The sequence below is a fragment of the Lonchura striata genome, chromosome 1 (assembly GCF_046129695.1).
Source record: "Lonchura striata isolate bLonStr1 chromosome 1, bLonStr1.mat, whole genome shotgun sequence".
Lineage (NCBI taxonomy): Eukaryota > Metazoa > Chordata > Aves > Passeriformes > Estrildidae > Lonchura > Lonchura striata.
This window is the reverse complement of record NC_134603.1, coordinates 142,494,208-142,500,207: the sequence shown is the minus strand read 5'-3', so window position 1 is coordinate 142,500,207 and position 6,000 is coordinate 142,494,208. Positions and strand designations below refer to the sequence as shown.

The window sequence follows — 6,000 nt, the reverse complement described above, 5'->3', positions numbered from 1 at the left end:
GCACAGAGCAATCTGTTCACAGCATAATTATTCTCTGCTAAGGCCTCCGAGACCATGAGGCTCCTGACATTTTTCACTGCCTGGAGAGGGGTAATTTTTCATTGCTTTCCTGAGGACTCTCGTACTTTGCAACAGTAATGGAGCATCCAGCTAAACTGAGCTGCAGCCTACAGTTTATTTTTATCTCTTGATGGGCATAAGCTGAAGGACTTCCAGCTAAGATCAGGAAAATGGGGAGGTATAAGCAAAGCTAGTAAGTATGGAGAAGAAGCCCCTAGCAAACCACAGATTCTATCAGGGTTCATGAAACATGTTTTTGAAATTGTATGATAACAAGATATGCTTTACTGAATACTAAGTAAAAAGTAACAGGAGCAATTGGATCTTGAGTTACATTAAAAGAAATAAACTCTGAAATACAATCAGCAGTATCATACGTGCTTCTAACTTCATCTGCCCCCAGCTACAGATCCAGAGGCCAGATCCAGCTGCAGCTGGTATGGGACTGTATCAGCTAAGCTGCTGGCTGAGAAAAACATCACTTCATTTCTGGGATGCATACTAAGGAAAAAAAAAGCCCCGAAACTGTACTTTGGCAGGATCTGCACATCTCCAGCTACTTATTGCACTTTTTTTACCTAGTCTGTTTAAAAGATAGTAAGTAACAGGAACCACTCTGGCAAGCAGCTGGTAAAACAACAACAACCACAACAACAAAACAACAACAAACAAAACATAGGACTGAAATTATAGCTCCTATTTGAAGGACCATTGCATGAAAGAAGTGTTTTCAAATACTTCTGAAATCTAACATCTAATTTAACTTAACAAAACAGATAGCCAGTAATCTGCAAGCCTGAAACATAAAAACATCTGAGTTTTGCCAAACCTTTTCAGTGATTTGCAGAAGAGTATTTTAATTTCAAGCTCTAAAAAGGGAATTATTTTTGAAAATGTAAAGCAAAAATCAAACTCTCTTTTAATTTATTTTTCTGGTAGCATTCCCAGTGCTGCTGCTGAGGGGCAGCAGGCTGGGCTGCCTGCTCAGCCTTACAAAGAGTATGGGGAGAGGGAGGAGGTACAAACAGGGCTGAGGACACTGCCCTGGGCAGGGCAAATCCCTGCTCCCAAGACAACTGAAAGCTTTTGTGCCCTGCAATTACTTGTCTCTTGTATTAGACAATCTGCACTTAGGTGACAGAGTAAAAGTCAGTCGAATTTTTTTGGCACAGTATAGGGTAAAAATTAGGTTGATGCTGTTTTCTCCAGACAGGGTGGGTTTTTTTCTTTTATTTTCTATTCTTTTTAAACCCAACCCTAAAATTCAAATTAGGCTCCAGCTCAAAGCCTTTGCCACTAGGGCATGAATGCTAAATAGCCTGTTCCCAGTCCAATCTGTTCACTGCTTGGCTAATGATTATTCTCCATAGAAACCTCACCAGAGTCAGTTATTATTCTCTCCTCATGCACTTGTATCTCTCTTGTATTTATATAAGATTAAGTAGCCCTGTTAAGTTTTTACCTCTCTGATTGGAGCTTATTTTAACCTCAATTAAGCCATCAGCCTGGGTTTCTGAAGGCAGAGCAATAGCAGAGCCATTATCATTCTCCCCACCTTTTGTATGAAAATGATGTTGAGGATAGGTTGCTTTGGGGATTGCTCTGTGGCAGGTAACCAACGCCGAGAATCGGGGAGGATAAATGGTGCCAGACTCCCAGAGGTGCCGTGGCACTGTGTAATTATTGTTCCAGACAGCTGAAAGCAGCAGGGTTTCTGGTTCCCCTGCTTAGTTTCAGTCTGCCATGATTGCTGGCACAGAAAGATGCTGATTGTAAGTAAACATCAATTATGCCCTGCTACCCCACTGCTAACATCTCTGGGCTTGCAAGAAACAGAAGCACAGTGCTGTGCTTGGCTCCTGCTACCAAAACCCACACCTATATGGATTTCAGCTTCCAGGTTTTTGTCTTGCTTGGTCAAGGGACATTGCTCCTAAATTCCATCCTCATGAATAACGTGAGTTATGATGCTCTTTGTATCACTACTTATGTGCTGTACTTCAATGCTGTTGCTAATATAATGACTAAAGTACTTATTCTTTGAAGAAGGCATACTCAGGTGATGCAGCAAGCAATTCTGTTATCTCCTCTGGAGCAGAGGAAGCATTTTAGAGTCTTTAAAAGAAAAGGGAAAAAAAGCAACTAACCAACAAGGCAAATACAACTTATCAATCATCCTGTATGTCAAGGTAATTTTTTTTCAGATGATGTGTTTTTTTAAATGTCAGCCTATTCCTTACCCTTTTTTTTTGTGGCTTTGGGATTTCTTTTTTTCTTTGCTAAAGGAGGCTTAAAAATGCAGAGCCCACACTGTGGCAGATGACGAGCCCTGCTCCTCGGGTTGTGTGGACAGTTACAAAGCGATTTCCGTGGCGCTCGAAATGCAGCCTCGGACGCTGATGGAATTTCGCTGTGCTGTGATTGCACCGCACTGCAGTGAAATGGGTTCAATTTGATTATCTGGCTATTCCATTTCACCTATATTTACAACCTGCCTGACCTCTGGGGGAAGGGGAGGACAGGCAGCCAGTCATGCTGGAGACATTTCAAAAGGTCAAAGCAATACAGTGTTTGCCACTATAATTCACAGGCTCTACGATTCGGAGATAGTGCTCTCACGACAAAAACTGGCAGAGGAACATAGTTAATGTGAAATATTTATCTATTTCCAGAGCAAACACAGAAAGTAGAGACTGTGTTAAAAATTCTTCCCTTTCTCCTTTTGGCACATGATGATGTTTAAGTGCTTAAAAGCAGTGTGCAGACAATATCTTATTTCTTAGTAGTTGCCCTTAGCTGGCTACCTTGTTCACAGCCTCAGTGCTGATGTTAACACATCTACAGCCCCACAGGAATGATTTTGAGTGTGTTGTTGCTGTTGCTGCTGCTCCCAGATGGGTGCTACCCTCTGCACCTCCACCATCTGTGCTCAGCAGTGAGGCCTCAGCCTCCCTCCAGTGTTGTACCAGCAGCTTGGGGGTGGGTGAGTGCAGAAAGTCCTCTGCAAATCTTAATTAAACTTCACATGCAGTCCTCCTGTGTTGAGGTACAGATTCATTAAAGTTGCAAACAGCCACCACTCATCCCAACTGGTTAACTAATAAAATGGTGTGTTGACTCCAAAGCACTATTTAAAAATTCTTGTATATCTTATTGGCCCCAAAAGTCAGAAAGTAAGAAAAGAATCTTCCTGCTCATGAAGTGTGTGCAGCTGCCTGTTTCTGAGATTTCCATCCCTCCCAAGCCATGACCCCAGGTCCAGGTGGCCATGCAGTCTGGATCTACATTTTTCACCTCTAATCTCTGTGGTTTTAAACACTGTTTGGTCCTAAATCTTCCTCAAAGTTAGGCCTTCTGATACTGGGGACAGAGGTGCTGTGAGTTCTATTAGTTTTATTTTGAAAACTGGATTGGTTTTGGTTTTCTTTTTTTTAAATGAACACTTTGTATGACATTTCCTGAGCGGTGCTGTCTATCATTTTACATCTTATTGGATTAATATATGAGAGAATAGGGTCTGAGAGGCAGCTATAGGACCCACTTCTTAGCATCTTTCATCTTTGCAGGAAAGATATTTAAAAGGTTGCCTAAGAGTGCAGAGCAGCTTGCAATAAGGCACAGCCTCAGCTCTGTGAGTCAGCACAGATCAGCACTGTGAAGTAGTTCACACAGGGAAGCAGCTCAGTTAGATGCTGCATCACATCCCAAAAGGATCCCTTGAGGCTCAGCTGCCCCTCCCTGCAGCTGCCATGAGCTCTTGGTCCTCTTCTTTATCCCAAACAGAGGTCTCTGGTGACACCCAGACCCTGAACAGAACCAAGCAGAGGAATTTTCTGTGTGGGACAGGGACAAGCACTGGCTTCACTAGTGCTGATCAGACCCTTTCAGGCAGAAAATATTTAATTAGTGTGTCTCCCTCTGCTCCAGTCAGCACCACATCACCATCTTCCACCAGTTTCCACATGGGAGGGGAAGAAGAGGAAATGAGACCTGTGTGCTGTTGGATATGAAAAGCCAAGTGGGCAAGGAAGAAACAGGAGTGTGCCAGAGGCACAGACCATGCTTATGAAGTATGTTCAGTTCTTACCCACAGAGCACATCCTCTGCAACCCAGCTCACCCTCACAGAGGAGGAATCCAGCTTGGACCAAAGAGCAGCTCTGGTTAGAAGGTGGTTAAAAGCAGCTTCTGCTTACACACAGGACTTTAAAAAAAGCCTTGCACCAGAAGAAGTAAATGCTGCTTTAAGGCCACAGTACCTGGCACTAGCTGTGACTTTCCATGACCTGGGAGCAGGACATGATTAGGCAAGGTACCTTGGGATGTCTCATCCCAGCTCCACCACTGGCACACTTTTGGGGTTTTCTCCTACATTGTAAAGGCTGAAATTTGACTTTACCTCTAGATCCTTTTAATAATTCTCTATTTTCTCTATCTCATTCCATTTCTTTTTCCCCACCTTGCATTTTATGTTTCCCATCATTCAGCAAGAATCACTCACCTCTCTCCACCCCCTTCCCGAGGCATTTCAGCATTTATAAATTATGAATACTGTAGGCAGTCCAAAATTCTTTAATACAAGACTATTTTCTGATGGATTATCCCATCAAGATAAACCCATCAAGAGCAGAAAAGTTTGACATTTGCTGTGTGGGATTTCTACTTTGGTTTGTAATGTTTGAGAGGCACTGTCGCAAAACCTGCTCAGAGAAACCTCAGAAGGAGCTCAGGGGAAGAGCCTGAGGTGACAGACCTTCACTGGGGAGCATTAGTACATCTATTGTTCTAGGCAGAAATTCAGAAACTTGCTGAGAGATCTCATGTTAGTGATGGGATTTTGTCATTTCCATGCAGCTTGACCAAATTTGGCCAATTTTTGAGTCTGAAAACTTTCAGACACACATGGGCAATAAATTCCAGCTGGAGTTTGCCAGCTAAAATATCTTTGCACTGAACATGTGCCCACTGAGGGGCCATGAGATGCCAGATGAGCTTTCCACACCTCCCTTTGTGGGGCACAAACACTGGGGGGCAAAGGACCAAATTAAGTTACTTCAGAAACCTTAATTTTAGAGATCACTTTAATTAATTTCTTGGCTCAATGACCCTACTTGAAGCTGTGCAGACAAAGATGAAGATTCCCACTGTAACAGAGCCATTGGAGAAATTAATATTTTCTGTATTTAAAGTATGCAAAACAAAGCTTTTACAAGAAACATGTTCATATAACCAAAAATGTCAAAGGTATGTCTTTATTGTTTGTCAAAACAATTGTTTAATTATTTATTACTCTGCCCTGCATTGCCAAGATTTACACACTAGTTCAAATAACAGAGTTGCTTAAAAGAGCAAGATGATGTCTTTACAGAAAAAGCTTGTGCAATTGGCATAAGCCCATCTTGGCTGGGCTCTGTCATGCATTGTCTGTAAGATTACATTGCCAGGACACAGGGTAGGAAGGAGAAAAACCCATCAGGCTAAAGCTCAGCATGGGGAATGCTGAGAAGGGTGAGAGGCAGCATCTGCAGGAGTTTCTCCCCTTGAGCCACCTGGAAACCAGGCTCAGCAAAAGCCTTCATAAAAGTGAAGCAAGTAGTAAAAATAACAAGGCAATAAAAAAAAAATGAAAACAAGACAAAACTATCCACACCAACAACAAATAAATGCATCTCCAAGGCAGGATGAGAGAGCAACTCAGGGAAATTTTCTGCAGATAAGAGAACTTGGTAAAAAATCCCCAGCCTCTCCACCCTCATGCGCTGGTGATGGGAAGATGGAGGATTGCATGGACTGTGAGTGCAGCCACATCTCACCCATGTGGGGAGGACACTGTGGTGCTCTTAGAGCCCACTGAGACCATGGCTGCTGCAGAAACTGGCATGCAACAAGGGGTCAGAAGGTCCAAAACTCTGCCCAAGCCAGTGCCTGAACTGGCAGGCAC

General features: G+C 43.0%; 1 long non-coding RNA gene across 1 annotated transcript in view; it reads left to right on the top strand.

The window, feature by feature from the left end:
* The first annotated feature begins 1,682 nt into the window (after nt 1-1,682).
* Nucleotides 1,683-6,000, top strand: part of LOC144247590 (uncharacterized) — a 48,092-nt gene continuing 43,774 nt past the window's right edge. Inside the window, exon 1 of the long non-coding RNA XR_013341221.1 lies at nt 1,683-2,017. This is a non-coding gene — a long non-coding RNA (uncharacterized LOC144247590). The remainder of the gene's footprint in view (nt 2,018-6,000) is intronic.